General features: G+C 40.0%; 1 long non-coding RNA gene across 2 annotated transcripts in view; it reads right to left on the reverse strand.

Annotated features, from left to right (window-relative positions):
* LOC125116617 (uncharacterized) overlaps window positions 1-25,175 on the reverse strand; it is an 85,593-nt gene that overhangs the window by 46,182 nt on the left and 14,236 nt on the right. For both annotated transcript variants that reach the window (XR_007132392.1, XR_007132393.1), the window contains exon 2: window positions 10,127-10,225. This is a non-coding gene — a long non-coding RNA (uncharacterized LOC125116617). The remainder of the gene's footprint in view (window positions 1-10,126; window positions 10,226-25,175) is intronic.

The following is a 25,175-nucleotide window of genomic DNA, read 5'->3' on the forward strand; positions in this document are numbered from 1 at the left end:
ATCTTCCTAATCCAAAAATCTGTAGGTGGACATTTAGGTTGTTTCCATGTCTTGGCTACTGTGAATAGTGCTGCAATGAACATGCAAATGCATGTGCCTTTTTCAAGGGAAGTTTTGCCAAGACACACTTTAATCAAACTGACCAAAATTAAAGGCAAAGAGAAAATACTGACAACAGCTAGGGAAAAGGAACAAATAACATACAAGGAAACTGTGATAAGGTTATTGCCTGATTTTTCAGCAGAACCTCTGCAGGCCAGAAGGGAGTGGCACACTGTACTTAAAGTGATGAAAGAAAAAAACCTCCAATCAAGGTTACTCTACCCAGCAAGGCTCTCATTCACATTTGAAGGAGAAATCAAAAGCTTTACAGACAAGCAAAAGCTAAGAGAATTCAGCACCACTAAACCAGCTTAACAACAAATACTAAAGGAATTTAAGTAGAAAAGAAAAGGCCACAACTAGAAAGGAAAATATTACAAATGACAAGGCTCACCGGTAAAGGCATACATATAGTAAAGGCAGAAAGTCATCCACACAGAAATATGCTGCCAAAATCAGAAATTGTGAGGAGAGTATGAATGCAGGATACTGGAGATGCACTGGCAATTAAGAGTCCAAAAACTTAAAACAATCTTAAATGTAAACAGACTAAATGTTCCAACCAAAAGACATAGACTGGCTGAATGGATACAAAAACAAGATCCATATATATGCTGGCTTCAAGAGACCCACTTCAGTTCTAGGAATACATACAAATTCAAAGTGAGAGAATGGAAGAAAATATTCCATGCAAACAGGAATCAAAAGAAAGCTGGAGTAGCAATACTCATATCAGACAAATTAGACCTTAAAATAAAGAATACTGTAAGAGACAAAGAAGGACATTACATAATGATCAAAGGATCAATCCAAGAAGATGATGTAACAATTGTAAGTATACATGCACCCAACAAATGATCACCTCAAAATTTAAAGCAACTGCGAACAAACTTAAAAGGAGAAATTTGACAATAACACAACAATAGCAGGACACTTTAGCACCCCACTTACAGCAATGGACTGATCATCCAGACAGAAAATCAACAAGGAAACCACAGGCCTTAAATGATGCATTAGACCAGATGGACTTAACAGATATTTATAGAACATTCCATCCAAAAGCAGCAGAATACACATTCTTCTCAAATGCACAGAGAATGTTGTCTAGGATAGATTACCTGCTGGGCCACAAATCAAGCCTTGGTAAATTTAAGAAAATTGAAATCATATCAAGCCCTTTCCAACCACACAATGCTGTAAGACTAAAAATCAATAAGAAAAAGAAAGAAAGAAAGAGAAAAACAAAACACCCACAAACACATGGAGACTAAACAACATGCTACTAAACAACCAATGGATCACTCGAAATCAAAGAGGAAATTAAAAAAAAAAATCTAGAAGTAAATGACAACAAAAACACAACAATCCAAAACCATGGGTTGCATCAAAAGCAGTTCTAAGAGGCAAGTTTACAGCAATACAAGCCTACCTCAGAAAACAAAAAGCTCAAATAAACAACCTAAGTTTAAAACCTAAAGCAACTACAGAGAAGAACAGACAAAACCCAATGTTTGAAGAAGGAAAGAAATCATAAAGATCAGAGCAGAAATAAATGAAATAGAAATGAAGAAAACCATAGAAAAGATAAATGAAACTAAAAGCTGGTTCTTTGAAAAGATCAAAATTCATCAACATCTAGCCAGACTCACCAAGAAAAAAGAGAGAGGACTCACATCAATAAAATTAGAAATGAGAAAGGAGCTGTTACCACAGACATCACAATAATACAAAGGATCATAAGAGACTATTACAAGCAACTGGATGCCAATAAAATAGACAAACTAGAATAAATGGACAAATTCTTAGAAAAGTACAATCTTCCAAGACTAAACCAACATGAAATAGAAAAGATGAATGGACCAATCACAAGAACTGAAATTGAAAATGTGATTAAAAAACTTCCAACAAACAAAAGTCCAGGACCAGATAGCTTCATAGGTGAATTCTATCAAACATTTAGAGAAGAGCTAACACCGATTCAGATATAATTCCAAAAAATTGCAGAGGAAGGAACACTCCCAAACTCATTCTATGAGGCCATCATCACCCTGATACCAAAACCAGACAAAGATACCACAAAAAAAGAAAATTACAGGCCAATATCACTGATGAACTTAGATGCAAAAATCCTCAGCAAATTACCAGCAAGCCAAATCCAGCAATACATTAAAACGGTTGTACACCATCATCAAGTGGGATTTATCCCAGGATGCAAGGATTTTTCAATATCCACAAATCAGTCAGTGTGGTACATCACATTAACAAACTGAAGAATAAAAACCATATGATCCTCTCAATAGATGCAAAAAAAGCTTTTGACAAAATCCAACACTCATTTCTGATAAAAACCCTCCAGAAAGTGGGCACAGAGGGAACCCACCTCAATAATAAAGGTCATGACACCTAACCTAACATCATTTTCAATGGTGAAAATCTGAAAGAATTCCCACTAAAATCAGGAACAAGACAAGGACTTCTGCTCTTGCCACTAGTATTCAACATAGTTTTCTAAGTCCTAGTCACAGCAATTAGAGAAGGAAAAGAAATATAAGGAATCCAAATTGGAAAGGAAGAAGTAAAACCATCTATTTGCAGATGACATGATACTGTACCTAGAAAATCCTGAAGATGCTACCAGAAAACTGTTAGAGCTCATCAATGAATTTTGTAAAGTTACAGGATACAAAATTAATACACAGAAATCAACTGCATTTCTATAAACTAACAATGAAAGATCAGAAAGAGAAATTAGAGAAGCAATCCCATTTACCATCACCTCAAAAAAGAATAAAATACCTAGGAATAAACCTACCTAAAGAGACAAAGCCTTGTACTCTGAAAACTGTAAGACACTGATGAAAGAAATCAAAGGTGACACAAACAGATGGAATGATATACCATGCTCTTGGATTGGAAGAATCAATACTATCAAAATGACTATACTACCCAAAGCAATCTACAGATTCAATGCAACCCCTATCAAACTACCAATGGCATTTTTCACAGAACTAGAACAAAATATTTGAAAGTTTTTTTGGAGGTACAAAAGACCTAGAATAGCCAAAGCCATCCTGAAAAAGAAAAATGGATCTGGAGGAATCAGGTCCCCTGACCTCAGACTATACTGCAAAACTACATTAATCCAAACTATATGGTACTGGCATAAAACCAGAAGTATAGATCATTGGAATAGGATAGAAAGCCCAGAATTAAACCCACACACCTATGGTCAACTAATCTATTACAAAGGAGGCAAGAAAATACAGCTACACGTAAAAGAGAAATGGAGAATGGAGAAACAACAGTCCCTTCAATAAGTGGTCTGGGAAAACTGGACAGCTACATGTAAAAGAACGAAATTAGAACACTCCGTAACACCATACACAAAACTAACCTCAAAATGGATTAAAGACCTAAATATAAGACTGTATACGATAAAACACTTAGAAGAAAACATGAACATTCTCTGAAATAAACCACAACAACATCTTAGATCCACCTTCAAGAGGAATGACAATAAAAACAAACAAAACAAATGGGACCTAATTAAACTTAAGTTTTTGTACAGCCCTAAACAAAAAGACAACCCAAAAAATGGGAGAAAATATTTGTAAATGAAGTCACTGACAAGGGATTAATCTCCAAAATATGTAAATATAAAGAGATGCTTTATATATATATATATATATATATATATATATAAAGACCAAAACAAACAACCCCATCAAAAAATGGGCAAAAGATCTAAACAGACAATTCTCCCAAGAAGACATACAGATGGTCAAAAAACACATGAAAATATTTTCAACATCATAATTATTAAAGAAATGCAAATCAAAACTATGAGGTACCACCTTACACCAACCAGAACAGCCATCATCAAAAAGTCTACAAATGCTGGAGAGAGTGTGGAGAAAAGGGAACCCTCTTACACTGTTGGTGGGAATGTAAACTGGTACAATCACTGTGGAGCTAAGTATGGAGGTTCCTCAAAAAACTAAAAACAGAACTAACATATGATCCAGCAATCCCTCTCCTGGGCATCTATCTGGACAAAACTGTAATTCAAAAAGATACAAGCACCCCTATGTTCACTGCAGCAATATTTACAATAGCCAAGACATGGAAGCAACCTAAATGTCCATGGACAGAGGAATGGATTAAAAAGATGTGGTACAAGGAAGTACTACTCAGCCATAAAAAAACACCATCTGCAGTAACATGGGTGGAGCTAGAGATTACCATACTAAGTGAAATTAGATAGTAAAAGACAAACATCATATGGTATCACTTGTGTGGAATCTAAAAAAAGGATAAAAGTGAACTCATTTGCAGAACATAAACAGACTCACAGACTCTGAAAACAAACTCATGGTTACCAATGGGAAAAGGTAGATGGAGAGTGAAATGGACTAGGGGTTTGGGATTGATTGGCAAGATGCACACTGTGGTACATTGTGTGACTGGCCATTGGAGACCTGCTATAGAGCACAGGGAACTCTACCCAATATTCTGCAATAATCTGTGTGGGAAAATAATCTAAAAGAGAACGTATGTGTATACATGTATGACTGAATCTCTTTGTTGTACAGCAGAAACTTTCATGACCTTAAAGATCAACTATACGTCTTTTTTTATTTTGTCTTTTTGAGGGCTGCACCTGCAGCATATGGAGGTTCCCAGGCTAGGGATCAAATCGGAGCTGCACCTGCTGACCTACACCACAGCCACAGCAACTCAGGATCTGAGCCATGTCTGTGACCTCACTACAGCTCATGGCATCGCTAGATCCTTAACCCACTGAACAAGGCCAGGGATCGAACCTGTGTCCTCACGGATCCTAGTCAGGTTCGTTAAACACTGAGCCATGATGGGAACTGTTGGTTTTAATTTTTTTTTTTTTAAAAAAGATGACTCTGGCTACTGTGAGGATAATCAGAGAGAGACAAGAGACTGAGACAAGGAGATCTGTTAGGAGGCTACTACTATAGCTAGTAGAAGAGGTCAGCAATCTGGGCTGAGTTCCCCTGGGAAGCTCCCCTCTGCTCCACGTGGCGCAGAGGGAACTCACTCCTGCATCTGTGCCTCTGGAGCTGGGACCATCTCTCCAAGTGCTCTTTCATTCTCCAGGACACCAGCCTAAGCTTTTTCACATGGTAGTGAAAATGTCCCAGGAACAACAGGCTAGCCAGCCCCAACGCGCAGGTACTTTTCAAGCTTCTGCTTATATCACTTTTGCTAATGTCCCCTTGGTCAAAACAAGTCACCGGACTAAGCTCAGAATCATTGTGAGAGGGAACTGCACAAATGCAGGACCAATGGGAGGAATGGGTCACTGGGGCCAATGCTCTATCAGTCTACCTCACTCACATGTGCCTCAGAAACTGCTTCATTTTCAGACACTTTAAATTGTGAAAGGAGTTCCCCTCATGGCGCAGTGGAAACTAATCTGACTGGGAACCCTGAGTTCTCGGGTTTGATCCCTGGCCTCGCTCAGTGGGTTAAGGATCTGGTGTTGCTGTGAGCTGTGCTGTAGGTCACAGACGCGGCTTGGATCTGGTGTGGTTGTGGCGTAGGCTGGTGGCTACAGCTTGGATTTGACCCCTAGCGTGGGAACCTCCATATGCCACAGGTGTGGCCCCAAAAGAGCAAAAAACAAACAAAAATAAAACAAAAAAAAAACCAAAAAAAGCTGTGAGGGAGCAAAAATTTGCTTTGTGAATAGAAATCCAAAGATCTACTCCTATAGCACAGTGGGCAGCAGCAGTCAATGACTTGGATTTTTGACTTTATCCCCTGAAGTCTTCTGTACACTGGACAAGTTGAGATCTGCCTGACTCGAGAGCCCTTCAGCTCCCAGCTACCTCCTCAGTTCCCAGCGCCTCCTGTAGATCTGACTCTATGCTTCACTCACAGAAGCCCCTTTGTGGCATCCATTGTGCCACTGCTGTTGACCTGTACCAGTCCATTATTTTAGTTCTCCTCCGAGAAGTTCTATGCCAACTCATCATTATCCTCACCAACTTCTCATAGCCGCTATTCGACATTCCTCAGTTTCCCTACCTCTTAAATCAATTCCCAGACACTAAGCCTCAGCATTTGGATTACTCAGTTGTGTGTCTTCAGATGGCTCCTTCCCTTTGCTGCTTGATTTGACCCTACTAGTAATAAGGGCTTTTAAGTGTCAGGCGCTGTTCTAAATGTATTACAGGGGTTAGTCACTCAATCCTCACAATAATCCTACGAGAGAATTACAATTAAGTTCCATTTTATAGGGAGATACGCCAGGCAAGGAAGAATCAAGTAATTTGCCAAAAGGCCACACAGCTGGAAAGTGGAAGAGCTGGGTTCAAACCAGGTGCAGTGATATTAGAATCTTCCTCTCTACCACTGCTCCTTATCACCCCTCCAGATGCAAGGGTATCCACTAGGGACCATTTGTCAGCCCTTAGGTCCATCTGCAGCAGTGCCCAAGGGCCGCCTCACGAACGACTCCACTTCTTCCTGGACTAGCGGTCATGCTATAACCTTTCTTGTTGCAGGTGTGGTGGGAGTGCACCAACCCCAAGCACAAAGTCAAGAAGCAGAATTATAAGAACTTGGGTATTGTGATTTTACATCAGTGCAAGATATACACACGGCCCCTGTCTTAAAGCAGTATGAAGCTAGGGCTCTCTGGGAGGAAGACTTCAGGGGTTTGGTCCTAAAGAGAAAGTGTCAAGCAGATGTGATCTTTTTTAAAAATAAAAATCTGAAAGTCAATGTATTAACGGACATACATAAGATATGTAAGTATAAGTGGTCTTGGAGCTGAGGTAACCTAAAGCCACCATCCCCTCCACAAGGACAGTCCTGCCCCCAAATATAGGAGAGTCCTGGTCACAACTCAGGCTCTTCTCAGCCCAGGGATTCCCAAAGATGGTGACAACTTTTCTAAAGCATCTACTATATGCCTATTACAGTGTTTGGTGCTGTACGTGTGGCACCTCCCCCATGCTGAAAGGGTACCATGAAAACAAGACAATGGGGAAAGATTAGAGGGCCTAAAAATTTCTCCTGGAGGGGCACTCCACAGAAAATCCCATGTGCCAATAATTAAACCTCTTAAATCATATCTGAGAATAATTTTGCCACTGGTTGAGTACTTACTATGTGAAAATAACTATTAGGACATTGTGTTTACTTGAATCAAAAACCTGAGATTTCTACTTTCAAATGAGATTATGTAACTAGTCATAGTCATATGCGAAGTTAAAGAGCTGAGATTTTAATTTATTATGTCTGTGTGACTCCATCATAAGACTTTAGTGCCATCCAGTTGCTCTCAGTATATATCAGGTTCCTTCACTCAGAGTTGGCCCTTCCTGGCTGCCAGGAGCTGCAGGAACACATCCTTACATGACAAGAGTAAAGGAAAAGATTGATAGTTCTGGCTTAGGTCACATGACCACCCCTTGAATGTGGAACTAGGGAAAAATGCATTGCGATTGGCCATTTGGGGTCATTGTTTTAATGTCTCACCCCCCAACCCCCTGCCCCATATTTTATGATGCTTTAACATCTTGGGGCCCTGCATACTAGGGAAGAACTGCCCCTTCTCCAGTTAGTTAATTCATAGAGATGGCAATCAACTTGCCAATGAGCATGCCTTTGACATACAGACAAACCCATCCAGAGCCTAAACCCACAGCCACCTCCTTTGCTAAATGCTCATGCACCAACCCAATATTCCCCTGGCCCTGTATTACCCCAGAGTCAGGATTCAGACAATTAGAGACCACCCCTATCTCTCAGAGTCTCCAAAATTATTCAAACTCTTCAATCCTAAACCTGCTTAACTGTTTACCTTGCTCCACTCTTTCCTTCCCACAAAAACTACAATAAAGACTTGTGCCTCCGCTTCCCCCCTTACTCCTCCTGCCCCTTGGGAGCTGTGAGTAATAAACTCTTCTTTCTTTTTTTTTTTTTTTGTCTTTTTAGGGCTGCACCCATGGCACATGGAGGTTCCCAGGCTAGGGGTCGAGTCAGAGCTGTAGCCACTGGTCTACGCCACAGCCATGCCAGATCCAAGCCACATTTGTGACCTACACTGCAGCTCATAGCAACGCCAGATCCTTAACCCATGGGAGCGAGGCCAGGGATCGAACCTGCGCCCTCATGGATACGAGTCAGATTTGTTTCCACTAAGCCACGATGGGAACTCTGATAAACTCTTCTTTCAAAAGCAGCTGTCTCTGGTCATCTTACCGATACAGACCAAATACTGGTACATCCAGAACAGTCTTATGACCATCACTGAGAAAAGCTCCAGATGAACCACTTCAACAATCTATCTCTGTAACATGACTACGCTTATATCTGATTCGATCTCAAGAGTTTGACACTCAGAGGCCATGGTTACTGAACTCTTTTTCTTGGTATACAGACAGTAGTAGGGTGTCCTAACTATCAGGCAAAGCATTGTCATAAGGAAGCCAGGAGCGGGCACTACTCAGGGGCCCAGTAAACATCAGCCCTGAGACGCCTGCCAATAGACGTGTGCCAGCTGGAGGTGGTATGTGGAAACAACACCACGGGGTTCTGGAGTCTGAAAAATGAGGGTCAAAAATTAGCTAGAGGTTATTCTGGTAAAGTCATTAGGATTGCATAGCCTAGGAAAATCTACTCAATAGTTTGTAATGGTTTTAACCTAGATGGGAAAAAAGTGGGTTTCTTCATGTGTATTCACTTTGCTCTACACCTGAAACTAATACAACATTGTAAATCAACTACATGATAAATTTAAATTAAATGATATAAAATAAAAAATTACAACTGTATTAAAAGGATCCAGCTTGTGAGCTCTGTGACTGTTTTTCTCATCTCTGTATCCTTAGGGGGCTCAATAAATCCTTACTGAATAAATGAATAGATGAATGTTACTAAGACTCGAGCAGCAGAATCATACTGAAGCAGAATTAAGACTAGACATCAGTAAGGCACATAAGAACACTGATGCTAGTGGTTGAGCAGAAAGAAGGGACCCCACTGACTAACAGATGTATGTGTATATCCATCAAAGTCTGTGCACCTGAGACACACAGAGGAGGTGTAGGTTTCTGTATGTCGCAATGAAATCCCTATGTGCTCTTGTGGTACGTGATAGTTTTTGGGTTTGTATCTTAGTATCAAGAACGTATAAGTGTGAAATAGTGGGACTAGATGAAAATCTGGTGCCCCCCTCCAATCGAATAATTTGTCTAAAGCATAAAATATGGCATTAATGCCACCAGGTCATGGAAATGTAGAGCTGGAAAGAATACTGCTACTAGAGGGGTTCCCTGATGGCCTTGCGGTTAAGGACTTGGCATTGTCACTGCTGTGGCTCAGGTTCGATCCCTGGCCTGGAAAACTTTTGAATGCCGCTGGCACAGTCTAAAAAATAAAAAAGCAAGAGGCAATACTGTTACTAGATAATAGCACTAGCATATGCTTTGGAAATGCGAGTCCTGTGCCAGACACCCTGTCAAGTGCATATCATGAATTATATATCATCTAATCTTCACAGAATCCTACCAGAAAACACATCTATCACCTTCGTATTTTTTAGGTGGCTCAGTGAGTTAAAGACCCAGCATTGTTACTGCTGCTGCTCGGGTCACTGCTGTGGTGAATTTCCCTGGCCCAGGGAAATTCCATATGCCATGGGAGCGGCTGAAAAAAAAATAAATTAAAACAAACAAACAAACCAAACAACAAAACAGAGGCACAAAGAGATTAAGTCACCTGTCCAAGGCTACACAGCTAAAGGAAATTAGAAGCATTCTCACCTGACCTCTTTCATTTTGCAGTAGAGAAACTGTATCAACTGCTGTGGACCGGTTTAACACTAGAACCTAGGTTTCAGATCCCACCATACTCCCTCCTTACCACATTTAATCATGTATTAATGTCATGCTTCTAGCTGTTCCTTGTGTAGCTGGGTGCTAAGGATTCGTCATGAGAGATGAACCTGGGGAAATGGCATAAGTGGTTTACCACGTACCTGTTTCCCTTCCATCACTCCTCTCATCTCCTTGAATGCTGAGGTGTATTCGCCAATGAAGTCATGTTTGCCATTGGAGTCCCAGTCCCATACGATGCGCTGCAAGAGAAAAAAGTACTTTTAAAAAATTAAGACTGCATCCACAGCAGCTGAAGGCAATATGAACTCTATGAGGAAGATTCAATGAAGGATGCTTGGTCTGGATCAAAAGTGAGGCTTGCAGCATGTGGGAACAGGTATGCCTTTGGTTTTCACCGGCTTTACTTAGCCTTTCTGCCATGATCTCCAGGTAGCCCTGCAATGCAGCAGTGACTGATAATTTGTCCATTTTTCAGATAAGGTCAGTAAGACCAAAAGGAAATAAGTGACTTGTCAAAGGGACCATCTAGTGAATGAAAAACCTGGGAGTTGAAGGCAGGTATCCTGACTCCAAGTCCAGGGCTCTTTTCTCCCCAGCAGAAAGCCTTTGTGGTTATAACTGGAATCAGGTGGCTGAGTCCATGCCTGTAGCTCCTGCAGTGGTAGCTTATGATCAATGATTTGATCATATGAGTCACATTTTCTTTTTTTTCCTTTCCTGAAGGCAAAGGAGTGATGTTAACAAAAATGAGTAAGATGGCAAAAAGTTGAGACCTTTAATGTTAGCCACATGAAAAATGGGTGAAAAATGATGACAGGTGGGTCACACTGGTAAAAAGTAGGTACGCATCACACCTAAAGCGTAACCATTCACTTCCAACAAGAAGGCTCTGTCTAACAGTGCTAAGGCTAACTTCTGGGCTCACCAGCAACATTTTGCAGAGTGGTGCAGATTAATTCAGCAGTCACCCCTCTGCTTGGTCATACTTCCTTAGATGAAGAGAGGGTCCTCCACTTCTTCTAGGGTATAGTAGGTTCTCAAGCACTTCAGAGGTCACATCTACATCTTAAACCAGGGATTTGCAGCCAGTAAGCCCCAGACGTCTAATAAGATCAAGGCAACAAAGGGGTCTTTTAGTTAAAGGTTTTCCCTGGAATACTGGGGTCCAAGGGACAGCCTGGTTCTTTTTTGGGATGAAGATCCAATGGCCAGTCCTGCCTAACTATGACCAGTAGTGAATGTAGCCCTGGGACATCTGAGTCTGCCACTCAGATACTCAGTCTTCTATCTTGGGGAGGAGCAGAGAGAAGGACAAAGGGGCAGAAACAAGTAAGACAAAAGAAGAGGAAGCAGCCTTTGTGACATTCCCTTGTGTTTCTTTTTAACTCTTCCTGCCTCCAGAGCCAGAAGAGGATATAGAAAAAGCAAGAGGGAATGTACGTAGTACTCTGGATGGTCACCACATCTCAAGCAAAACCACCCATCGCTTTTCTCCCCTCTCTTAAATTACCCGTCGTGCTTCAGCTAGTTACTACCCTCCTTCCACCTGCCACCATAACATTCAAGATGTTTGCTCTCTGAGGCAGAATCTCCTGAGCTGGAGGATGAGTCAGGCTCAAAAGGGCTCTATGTCTGGCCTCCTGAGGCGGCCATCACAGCTTAAAACAGGTCCTGCTTCTTCAATTAGTGGCATTTCTCATCATAGCAGTTGCAGAATTCTGCAACTCAGGGATCTCAGAAGGGATTTGAAAAGAAGACAGAGGCAAAAAATTAAAAACATTGTTCTTCCCTCTCTCCCTGCCATGAAGCTGTCTTATGACAGCTCTGATAGAGCTGACAGAGGAACGCATCTTAGTGAAAAGTAAACAGATCAACTGCCTTGCAGAAAAGCTGAAACAGAGGCGGCAGGATTCTTGGTGGGAATCAATAAAGAAGCCTGGACATACAGGTGAGAGAGAGACAGCTCAGAACCATCTACAAGCCAGAAGGCATTCTTGAGTCCTTAGCTCATAGCAGAGTTTAGGTATATCATTTTCAAATGTCTGAGCTCGACAGATGGTCTTGTCAGTGCCCTCATTTTACAAAGAAAGAAGTTAATGGAAGAGAAGGGAAGTGATTCCTGTGAGTTCATCCAGCGCAGGGCTGAGACTAAAAATCTAGTTTTCCTGTCTACCTAATTTCACCATTGCCACCAAACCACAAGCTTTAATAATTACAAATATATAAATATGTACACATTATATATAAATATATATAGTGCTTAGTATGTACCAGAAATTACACAGAACATTTTACACATATAAATGCACTTAATCCCCCAATTCATCATCATGCTCATTTTACAGATGAGGAAACCAAGGGAACAGAAAAGTGAAATAAGTGCCCCAAGGCCACATGGCTAATGATAGGTAGTCTTTGAACTAAAAGAAGTTAAACTTCATAGCTTGTCCTAACGGATCATCTCTTATGAACCCAGGCCATTTGTGTTTATGATCTTTAATTCTGTACAATAACCCTGAAATGACAATATTATGATTACCATTCACAGGTATCAGTCACAGGCTTAGAGAGGTTAAGTAACTTGATTAGACAAGTGACAAAGATGGATTTGAATCCAGGGGTCTTCTGTCACAGATGATGTTTTCTGTTATGCCTCCTAAGGGAAGCAGGAATGCAGAATCGAGGTCTCCTTAGACTGCTCTATGTAAAAAGCACCATTCTTTGAAACTATAAACTACTGAGATCCTCTTAGGCTCAATGAACCCAGCTGCAACGCAGAGAAGCTGCTCATCATCCCTAAGATATAAAGGTAGCAGAATGTGCATTATTCCCCCGGGGTCCTCGGCTCTGTCTGGGAACTGCATGGATAGGTGTGTATTGAGAGGTTGGGCCACCCCATCCTACTCTCACTTAACATTTGCACTGAACCCATTAGAAGAAAGGTGCTCTACCAACTTATTGTTCACTAGCCTTTTTGTAATGGTCAGCTTTATATACCAACTAAAGCCCCCAGTTATTTAATCAAACACTAATCTAGTTGTTGCAACCAGTGAAAGTGTTTTATAGACACGATTTCAGTTCTTAATCAGTTGACTTTATTTTTTTGTCTTTTGAGGGCTGCACCCACGGCATATGGAGGTTCCCAGGCTAGGGATTTAACTGGAGCTGTTGCTGCCGGCCTATGCCAGACCCATAGCAATGCCAGATCCGAGCCACGTCTGCAACCTACACCACAACTCAGGGCAACACTAGATCCTTAACCCATTGAGCGAGGCCAGGGATTGAACCCACAACCTCATGGCTCCTAGTTGGATTCGTTAACGCTGAGCCACAACAGCAACTCCAATCAGTTGACTTTAAAGTAAGGATTTTGTGGATCCATATGATCGAGGATTGTTTTTTCTATTTCTGTAAAAAATGCCTTTGGGAGTTTCATGGAGATAGCACCTAATTTTTAGGGCAGTACGGATATTTTTAACAAAATTGAGTCTTACAATCATGAACATGGAATGCCTTTTCATTTACATTTACTTTCTTTCATCAGTGTTTTGTAGTTTTCCGTGTTCAGTTTTTTAATCTCCTTGGTTAAGTTTATTCCTGAATCTTTTATTCTTTCTTTCTTTCTTTTTCTTTTTTTTTTTTTTTTTTGGCCACCCTCACATCATGTGGAAGTTCCCAGGCCAGGGAATGAACCCAAGCCACAGCAGTGAAAATGCCAGATCCTTAACCACTAGGCCACCAGGAAACTCCCTTTTCTCATGCTATTATAAATGGGATTTCCTCCTTCCTTCCTCCCTTCGATATATAAGTGATTCACTGAGTAAGTTTAAGGTGTAAAACATACTGATGTAACACATTTATACACTGCAGTATGTTTACTATGGTAGCATTAACTAACACCTCCATCAGGTCATAAAACTACCATTTCTCTCTTGTGGTGAGAACATTTAAGATCTAGTTTTTTAGCAACTGTGAAGTATACAATACAGTATTGTTGACTCTAATAACAATGCTGTGCATAGATCTCGAGAACTTATCTTCCAACTAAGTTTATACCTTCTGACCAACATCTCCTCAATCCCCCTACCCCTAATCCCTGGAAACCACCATTCCACTCTCTGTTTCTTTCTTTTCTTTTTTTTCTTTTTTTAAGATTCCACCAAGCGAGATCATATAGTATTGTGGTTCTGATTTAACTCCCTTAGCATAATGCCCTCAAGGCCCATTCATATTTTAGCAAATGGCAGGATGTCCTCCTTGCTCAGGGCTGACCAACATTTCACTGTATAGATGAACCACATCTTTATCCACTCAGGACTGTTTTCTTAATTTGGGGGGAATTGTACTTTTACATGTTGATCTTGTATCCTACAACTTTACTGAATTCATGTATTAGTTCTAACAGTTTTTTGGTGGGGTCTAGAAGGTTTTCTATGAATAGGGTCATGCGCTCTCGAAACAAATAATTTTACTTCTTCCTTTCTTACTTGGATTTCTTTTATTTCTTTTCCCTCTAACTGCTCTGGCTAGAACTTTAGATACCATGTTGAAAAGAAGTGGCAAGAGTGGGCATTCTTGTCTTATTCCTAATTTTAGAAAAAAACTTTAACATTTTCATCATTAGCTGTGGGCTTGCCATATATGGCCTTTATTATGTTGAGGTGATTCCTAGTTTGTTGAACATTTTTCTCATGAAAAGGTGTTGATTTCTGTCAACAGAGAATTGCTAAAGCAATCCTGAGAAGAACAAAGCTGAAGATATCACTTCCTGACTTCAAAAGGTATTACAGGAGTTCCCGCTGTGGCATAGCAGATTAATGATCTGGCTTGTCTCTGTGGTGGCGCCGGTTTGACCCCAGCCTGGCATAGTGGGTTAAGGATAAGGCTGCAGCTGCAGCTCTGATTCGATCCCTGGCCCAGGATTTTCCATATGCTGCAAGTGCGGCCGAAAAAGAAATATATATATATATGCTACAAAGCCACAGGAGTTAAAACATGGCACTCATATAAAGACACATCTATAGGCCAAAAGAACAGATAGATAGTCCAGAAATAACCGTGCATATATAGTCAACTGATCTTGAGAATATACACTGGGGAAAAAGTAGTCCCCTCAACAAATGACGTTGAGAAAATTAAATATCCCCATAAAAAACCCTGAAATTGGATTCCCTACCTTATACCATACACAAAAATCAGCTGCAAATGGTTTGAAGACTTAAACTTAAGACCTTAAACTGTAAAACAACTATAAAAAAAGCTCAGGGGGAAATATTCTTGACATTGGAGTTGGCAGTGATTTCCTGCATATGATACCAAAAGGAAAAACAGACAAGTAGGACTATTTCAAAACTCCTACAGGAGCTATAAAAAAAGCTACTGCATGGCAAAGGAAACCATCAACAAAATGAAAAAGCACCTTACAGAATGGGAGAAAATATTTGCAAACTGTTTATCTGATAAGGTTATAATTTCCAAAACATAAAAGTCTTCCTACAACTCAATGGAAAACCCCAAATAACCTGATTAGAAAATCATCAAAGGACTGGAACAGACATTTCTCCAAAGATGATATACGAATGGTCAACCCATATATGAAAAGATGCTCAACATCATTATTAGGAAATGCAAATCAAAACTACAATGAGGTATCACTTCATATTTATTAGGATGACAATTATTAAAAAAACACATAAAGGATAAAACTGTTGACAAAGATATGGAGAAACTGGAGGAGCCCTTATACACTGTTGGTGGGAATATAACACAGTGCAGCAGTTGTGGAAAACAGTACAGTGGTTCCTCAAAAAATTAAAAACAGAACTACCATATGACCCAGCAATCTCAGTCTTGGGTATACACCCAAAGAACTGAAATCAAGATTTCAGAGAGAGATGTTCACTCCCATGCTAACTTCAGCAGCATTATTCACAACAGCCAAGATTTGAAAACAATCCAAGTGTCCACAGACAGATGTATGACTAAAGAAAATGTGTTGCATACATACAATAGAATATTATTTAGCATTAAAAAGAAGAAAACCTTGCCATTTGTGACATGGATGGACATGTCACAACAGGACAACTACTGACCGATTTATGTGGCATCCGTAACAGTCAAAAAAAAAAAAGAGGCAGAGAATATAATGGAGGTTGCCAAGTGCTGAAAGGTAGGGGCACTGGAGGACTGTTGTTCAATGGGTATAAGGTTTCAGTCATGTTAGATTTAGTTCCAGAGAACTGTTGTACAACACTGTGCCTATATTCTACAATACGGTGTTATGCACTTGGGTAGATCTCGTGTCAGGTGTTTTCAACCGCAAAACAAGTCAAAAGGACATAAAGAAACTTTGGGGAGTGTAGGATCTGTTACTTTGATTGTGGTGACGGTTTTACAGATGTTTGCAAATGTCCAAACTCATCAAATTATAGCTATTAAATATGTACAATGTTTATTATCAATTAAATACAGTGGTTAAAAAATCTCAAGGTAGGGCAGGATCAAGAAGGAGGAGTTCACCTTCTCCCACCAACACTTCAAAAAAGCCCCATCTATATGTGGTACAATTCGTACAGAACATCTACTGAATGCTGGCAGAAGACCTCAGAGTACCAAAAAGAGCAAGAAACCTTCTTCATAACTGGGCAGAACAAAAGGGGAAAAAAAAGAGAGAGCGAGAAGAGAAAAAAAGGAATCAGGATGGGACTAGCATGCCTGAGAGAGAGCTCTTAAACAGGAAAGGTATCTGCACCCTGGGAGGCCACCTGACTAATAGGAAGATCAGCTAGGAGAGAGGAAGAGCCTCAAAGTCTTGGAGAAAAGCTCAGCAGCTGATCTGAGGAGAGCAAAGCAGACAGAGAGCTGCTTAGATGATCAGAACCACTGCCCAGTGCACCACAGCCTGGGACACTCAGGTGGTGGCTGGACATTGAGACTTGGGCTATGGAGGTCAGTTGCAGGGAAAGGACTGGGGCTGGCTGTGTGCAAACACCCTGAGGGGGCTGGAGAGCAGTGCACCACAGCTGAGGGAATGTGGAGGGGAGGGTTGGGCCCACCAGAGAAACAAGGCACCATTATTGGAAAAGCAAGAGGGGGAAAAGCGGGACCACCACAGGAACTTCTTTCTCTGGGCATGGGCAGGATCTCAGGTGGCATGGCACAGCTTGCATGAGCTACAGGGGTGGCTGCAAACCGCTGTAGCCATCTTGGACTTCAGGGGTGGGCAAAGCCCACACTACTAAGGGTCCCATGAAGAGGCACTGCCTGGGGCCACAATCACCTCTGGGAGTGCCACTGCAGAGAGCCCTGCAACCAAGTGCTGCCCATGGCCCTCACCTCTGGGAATGTACATGTATTGCTGCTGCCACCAAGGGGATCGGGGTGCCGCCCCAACCTCCCTAAGGGTCACTACCATGGATGAGGGCCCTACAACCAAGAGTAGACTACTACCCCCACCTCCCCATGGGTTGACACCACTGCCAAGGGCCCAGTGACCAGGTGCTGCCTGAAGGCCCTGCCTACACCTCCCTGGAAGCATGTGCAGGCCAAACACTTGCACACTCGCTACCAAGGGGATAACGTCCAGCACACACTGAGGAAAAAGACAGAAACCATCCAAGCCAAAAGAAGCCTTCATGCCAAAAATTAGTAACATTCACAAGCTATCTGGGAATGCTCCTGCATATAAATAGCCCTCTAAGACAATAGTAGACAATTATTTTCCTTAAATTCACAGAGTAAGAGAAATATAAGCAAGATGAAAAAGCAGAGGAGCCATTCTGAGTTCAAAGTATAAGAGAATTCCCCTGAAGGAGCAAACAATGAAACAGGCCTCTTCAGTCTGGATTTCAAAAGGAGGTAATGAAAATACTGAAGAAATTAACAAAGGCTATGGACAGAACTGCAGATTACTGTACAATGGAACTAGAAACTATGAGGAGGAGCCAAGAAAAATTAGAAAATTGATTTGCTGAGATGAAAGCTGAGCTAAAGACAATGAATATCAGAGTGAATAATGCAGAGGAAGGAACAAGTGACTTGGAAGATAGAATAATGGAATCACCCAAATGGGACAGCAGTCAGAAAGCCAAATGGAAAAAGAAAAAATGAAAGTAATTTAAGAGATCTATGGGATAACAGAAAGTGTGCCAAATTATGTGTAATAGGGATTCCAGAAGAAGAGAAAAGGGATTGAAAGTATATTTGAAGAAATTACAGCTGAAAACTTTCCAAATTTAAAGAAAGAAACAGATATCCAGATACAGGAAGCACAGAGGGCCCCACATAAGTGGAAACCAAGCAGACCCACACCAAAACATATTATAATAAAAATGGAAAAAGTTAAAGATAAGGAGGGATTCAAAAGGCAGCAATAGAAAAACAAAGAGTTAATTATTAAGGAACCCCCATAAGGCTATCAGAAAGTATTTCCTTACAGAAACACTTTAGGCCAGAAGAGAGTGGCAAGATATATTCAAAGTTCTAAGAAGGAAAAACTTGCAACCTAGAATATTCTATCCAGCGAGATTATCATTTGAAATAGAAGGCAAAATAAAGAATTTCTCAGACAAACAAAAAACTAAAAGAATATAGCACTACTAAGCCTATCCTAAAAGAAATACTGAAAGGTCTTCTCTAAATAGGAGAGAAGTTAAGAAGATATAGAATAGAAGAAATCACAATTGGAAAGCAATTACTTAAATAAACCAGTATACAGATCAAAAAGAAAAAAAACTCTATTTTTAAAAGTATGACAAACACAAGGAACAGCAAAAGGATAAACCTGAAGATGCAACAAAAACATATCAATATCATAAAATGTGGGAAAGGAGAGTAAGAAAATCCAGATTCCCTTTTTTAGAATGTTTGAGCCTATATGACTATTGGTCAAAACAAGCAGATATAGGAAGGGATTAACATATCTGAAAAACAGGGCAACCACAAATCAAAAACAGTATTTTTTTTTTTTTTTTAAAGAGGCCACAAGGAGTTCCCGTTGTGGCACAGTGGTTAACAAATCTGACTAGGAACCATGAGGTTGCGGGTTGGATCCCTGGCCTTGCTCAGTGGGTTGAGGATCCAGTGTTTCCGTGAGCTGTGGTGTAGGCTGCAGACACAACTTGGATCCCAAGTTGCTGTGGCTGTGGCTGGTGGCTGCAACTCCAATTGGACCCCTAGCCTGGGAACCTCCATATGCCAAGGGAGCGGCCCTAGAAAAGCCAAAAAAAAAAAAAAAAAAAAAAAAGAGGCCACAAGCATAAAATAAAATCAACCAAAAAAAAAAAAGAAAAAAAAAAGGAGCAAAGGAGAAACACAGAATCAACTAGAAAACAAAGTTTGACATGGCAGTAAACACATATTTATCAATAATTACCTTAAATGTAAATGGACAGAATACTTCAATCTAAAGACGTAAGAGTGGCAAACTGGATTAAAAAAAAAAAAAAGAGCCTACAATATGCTGCCTACAAGAGACCCACTTTAGGGCAAAGGACATATAAATTGAAAGTGAGGGGATGGAGAAAGATATTTCATGCAAATGGAAATGACAGGAAAGCAGCAGTCACAATACTCAGACAAAACAGATTTTAAAACAAAGGCCATAAAGAAAGACAGTCACTTTGCTGTACAGCAGAAATTGACACATTGTAAATCAACTATACTTTAATAAAAAAATAAAAAAGAAAGATTAAAGAAAAGATGATAGAAGATGATAAAAGGATCAATTCAAGAAGAGGACATTACACTCGTCAACATGTATGCTCCAAATACATAAAATACTAACAGACGTAAGGGAGAAATCAATGGGGATACAATAACTGTAGGAGGCTTTAACATCTCACTCACATCAATGTACAGATCTTCCAGAGAGAAAATCAGTAAGTCAACAGAGATCCTAAATGACACAACAGAACAGTTAAGACTTAACTGATATTTTCAAGACATCACATCCAAAAAACCCAGAATAGCATTCTTTTCAAGTGCCCATGGAACATTCTCTAAGACTAACCACATACTAGGGTGTAATATTAACCTCAACAAATTTAACGGTGTAGGAGTTCCCACTGTGGCTCACTGGAAACAAACCCCACTAGTATTTATGAGGATGTGGCTTCAATCTGTGGTCTCACTCAGTGGGTTAAGGATCTGGTGTTGCCACGAGCTGCAGTGTAGGCTGCAGACATGGCTCGGATCCTGCATTGCTGAGATGTAAACTAGCAGCTGCAGCTCTAATTTGACCCCTAGCCTTGGAACTTCCATATGCCACAGGTGTCACCCTAAAAAACAAAAAACAAAAAACAATGGTATAGAAATTATTTCAACCATTTTCTCTGAGCACAATGGTATGAAACTAGAAATCAACAACAGTAAAAGAAATGAGAAAAAACTGACTACATGGAGACTAAACAACATGCTACTAAAAAACAATGGGTCAATAAGGAAATTTAAATACCTGAGACAAATGACAATGAAAACACAACCATACAAAAATCAATGGGATGCCACAAAAGCAATTCCTATAGGGAAGTTCATAGCAATACAGGCCTTCCTCAAAAAAAAAAAAGAAAAAAGAAAAATCTCAAAACAACAACCTAACCTACCACCTGAAAGAATTAGAAAGAGAACAAACAAAACCTAAAGTCAGCAGAAGGAAGGAAACCATAAAGATCAGAAAGGAAATAAAAAATATAAATTATCAATAAAACTGAGAGCTGGTTCTTTGAAAGGGTAAACAAAATTGAGAAAACCCTGGCTAGGCTCACCAAGAAGCAGAGCAAGAACCTAAATAAACAAAATAAGAAATTAAAAAGGAGAAATATTAACTGATACTGCAAAAATACAAAAAAAACCCCAAGAAAATACTATGAATAAATACATGCCAACAAATTTGACAACCTAGAAGAAATGGATTAAGTTCTAAAAACATATGGCTCACCAAAAATTGAACCAAGAATAATCTGAACAGACTGAGCACTAGAAATGAAATTGAATATATTATTTAAAAACTCCATATAAATGAAAGTCCAGGCCCAGATGGCCTCACAGGTGAATTCTACCAAACAGACAAAGAATTTATACAGATCCTTCTCAAAATACCAAAAGACTGAAGAGGATGGAACACTCTCAAAGCTATTCTATAAAAAAACAGACGAAAATAATACCAAAAAGAGAAAATTACAGGCCAATATCTTTGATGAATATGCATGCAAAAATTCTCAACAAAATTCTAGCCAACTGAATCCAACACATAAAAAAGACCCTAAACCATGACAAAGTGAGATTCATCCCAAGTTCACAAGGATGGTTCAACAGATGCAAATCAATGTAATTCCACATTAACAAAAGAAAAGTCAAAAACCACATGATCATCTCAATATATGCAGAAAAAGCATTTGACAAAATCCAACATCCATTCATGATAAAAACTCTTACCAAATTGGGTACAGTGGGAACATATCTCTTCATAATAAAAGCCACTTAGACAAACCCACAACCAATATAATACTCAATGGAGAAAAGCTGAAAGCCTTCCCATTAAAATCTGGAACAAGACAAGGGTGCCCACTCTCACCACTTTTATTCAACGTAGTATTGGAAGTCTTGCCACAGCAATTGGACAAACAAAATAAATAAAAGGTGTCCAAATTGGAAGAGAAGAGGTAAAATTGTCACTGTATGCAGATGACATGATACTTTATATAAAAAAACCCTAAGGACTCCACACAAAAACTACTCCAATTGATCAACAAATTCAGCAAAGTAGCAGGATACAAGATTAACATTCAGAAGTTGGTCCCATTTCTGTAGACTAACAATGAAATATTAGAAAAAATATATAAAAAATTAAAATCATACCAAAAAAGTTAAACACCTAAGAATAAACCTGACTGAGAAGGTGACTTATACCTTGAGAATTATAAAACATTAATAAAGGAAATTAAAGAGGATTCAAAGAAATGGAAAGATATCCCATGTTCTTGGATTGGCAGAATTAATATGGTTAAAATGGCCATACTACCTAAAGCAATCTACAGATGTAATGCAATCCCTATCAAATTACCCATGATATTTTTCACAGAACCAGAATAATCCAAAAACTTATATGGAAAAAATAAAAGACCGAGAATTGCAAAAGCAATTGAGGAAAAAAACCAAAGCAGGAGGTACAATGCTCCCAGACTTCAGACAATATTACAAAGCTACAGCAATCAAGACAGTATGATACTGATACAAAAAACAGACATACAGACCAATGGAACAGAATAGAGAGCCCAGAAATAAACTCAGACATTTATGGTCAATTAATCTTAGACAAAGGAGGCAAGAATATAAAATAGGAAAAGGACAGTCTCTTCAACAAGTGGTGCTTGGAAACTAGAACACATCCTCACACAATGTATAAAAATAAACTCAAAATGGCTTAAAGACTTAAACATAAGACACGATATCATAAAAATCCTGGAAGAAAACATAGGCAAAACATTCTCTGACATAAATTGTAGCAATGTTTTCTTAGGTCAGTCTCCCAAAGCAACAGAAATAAAAGCAAAAACAATCAAATGGGACCTAATCAAACCAAAAGCTTTTGCACAACAAAGGAAACCATTAGAAAAAAAAAAAAAAAAAAGACAACCTATACAATGGGAAAAAATAGTTGCAAAGGATTCAACTAAGGGCTTAATCTCCAAAATACATGAACAACTCATACAACTCAACAAAAACCCAAACAACCCAATTGAAAAATGGGCAGAGAACCTAAATAGACATTTCTCCAAAGAAGATACAAGGATAGCCAGTAGGCACATGAAAAGATGCTCAATATCACTAATTACCAGAGAAATGCAAATCAAAACTACAATAAGGTACCACCTCACACTGGTCAGAATGACCATTATCAAAAAGTTCACAAATAACAAATGACAGAGAGGGTGTGGAGAAAAGGGAACCCTCCTACACTGTTAGTGGGAATGGAAATTGGTACAACCACTGTGAAGAACAGTATGGAGGTTCCTCAAAAAACTAAATATATAGATAACTACTATATGACCCAGCAACCCCACTTCTGGGCATATATCCAGACAAAACTAAAACTGAAAAGGACACATGCAGTACTATTTACAATAGCCAAAACATGGAAGCAACCTAAAAGTCCATTGGCAGATGAATGGATTAAGAAAATGTAGAGCATATATACAATGGAATACTACTCAGCCATAAAAAAGAACAAAATAGTTCCATTTGCAGCAACATGGATATAACTAGAGATTCTCATACTAAGTGAAGTAAGTCAGAAAGAGAAAGATAAATACCATATGTCACTATATGTGGAATCTGAAATATGGCACAAATGAACCCATCTAGAAAAGAGAAATGGTTGCTGAAGGGGAGGGAGTTGGATGGACTGGGAGTAATGGGGTTAGCAGATGCAAACATTTGCATCTAGCATGAATAAGCAGTGAGGTCCTGCTATACAGCACAGGGAACTATATCAAATCTCCTGGAACAGACCATGCTGGAAAAGAATATAAAAAAGAATGTATACAACTGAGTCAATTTGCTGTATAGCAGATTGGTACAATATTGTATTTTACTTTAAAAATTTTTCTTATTTCTTTGTCTTTTTAGGGCTGCATCCTCAGCATATGGAGGTTCCCAGGCTAGGGGTCAAATCAGAGCTATAGCTGCTGGCCTACACCACAGCCACAGCAACTTGGGATCCAAGTTGCATCTGTGATCTACACCACAGCTCATGGCAATGCTGGATCTTTAACCCACTGAGCCAAGCCAAAGATCGAACCTGTGTCTCCATGGATACTAGTTGGGTTTGTTACCGCTGAGCCAGGACGGGAACTCCTGGCACAATATTTTAAATCAACTATATGTTAATTTTCATTATTTATTTATTTATTTTGCATTTCAGGGCCGCCTCCATGGCATATGGAGGTTCCCAGGTCGGGGTCGAATCAGAGCTATAGCCACTGGCCTACGCCACAGCCAAAGGAACTCAGGATCCAAGTCACATCTGAGACCTACACTGTATAGCTCACAGCAACAACGGATCCTTAACCCACTGAGCAAGGACAGGGATGGAACCTGCATTCTTATGGATACTAGTCAGATTTACTTTCCCTGGGAACTCCAACTATAATTTCTAAAAAAAGTGAGTTTTCAGTGACAATTGGTCTTCTCATAATGATAGGCCAACTTTTTTTTTTTTTTTTTGGCTTTTTAGTGCCACACTTGCAGCATATGGAAGTTCCCAGGCTAGGGGTCAAATCGGAGCTGTAGCTGCCAACCTACACTACACCACAGCCACAGCAACACAGGATCCGAGCCGTGTCCGTGACCTACACTACAGCTCATGGCAACATGGTATCCTTAACCCACTGAGGGAGGCCAGGGATGGAACCTGCATTTTTTTTTTTTTTTTTGTCTTTTTGCTATTTCTTTGGGCCGCTCCCGCGGCATATGGAGGTTCCCAGGCTAGGGGGAGAATCGGAGCTGTAGCCACCGGCCTACGCCAGAGCCACAGCAACTCGGGATCCGAGCCTCGTCTGCAGCCTACACCACAGCTCACGGCAACGCTGGATCGTTAACCCACTGAGCAAGGCCAGGGACCGAACCCGCAACCTCATGGTTCCTAGTCGGATTCGTTAACCAATGCGCCACGACGGGAACTCCGGAACCTGCATTCTCATGGATACTAGTCAGATTTGTTTCCGCTGAGCCACAATGGGAACTCCCTGATAGGTCAACATTTATTGAACACTTACTTTGTCCAAGGCATTGTTCTAAGCTCTTATCATGCCCTGACATTTAATCTTCACGGCAACCCCATCAGTGGTACTATTATTATCATCTCCATTTTATAGATGAGGAAACTGAGAGGTTAATGAACTCCTGCTATAATGGAATAGCTGGGGTGTTTAAAGTATGACTGACTTTGACATCAGACTTACCAGGATCTGAATGTGATCCACTTCTTGGAGGGCCCAGGCAAGCTACCCAAACTGATTATAAAAATAAAACTACATAATGTAGCTGGGAGGGGATTAAGATGGCAGAGTAGTAGGATGTGAAGCTTGCATTCTCCCACAAACACATCAAAAATATATCTACATGTGGAATGATGTGCACAGAAGATGAACTAAATGCTGGCAACCTCAGGATTCTGACAAAGCAAGAAAA

Source organism: Phacochoerus africanus, chromosome 15 (genome assembly GCF_016906955.1).
Source record: "Phacochoerus africanus isolate WHEZ1 chromosome 15, ROS_Pafr_v1, whole genome shotgun sequence".
Lineage (NCBI taxonomy): Eukaryota > Metazoa > Chordata > Mammalia > Artiodactyla > Suidae > Phacochoerus > Phacochoerus africanus.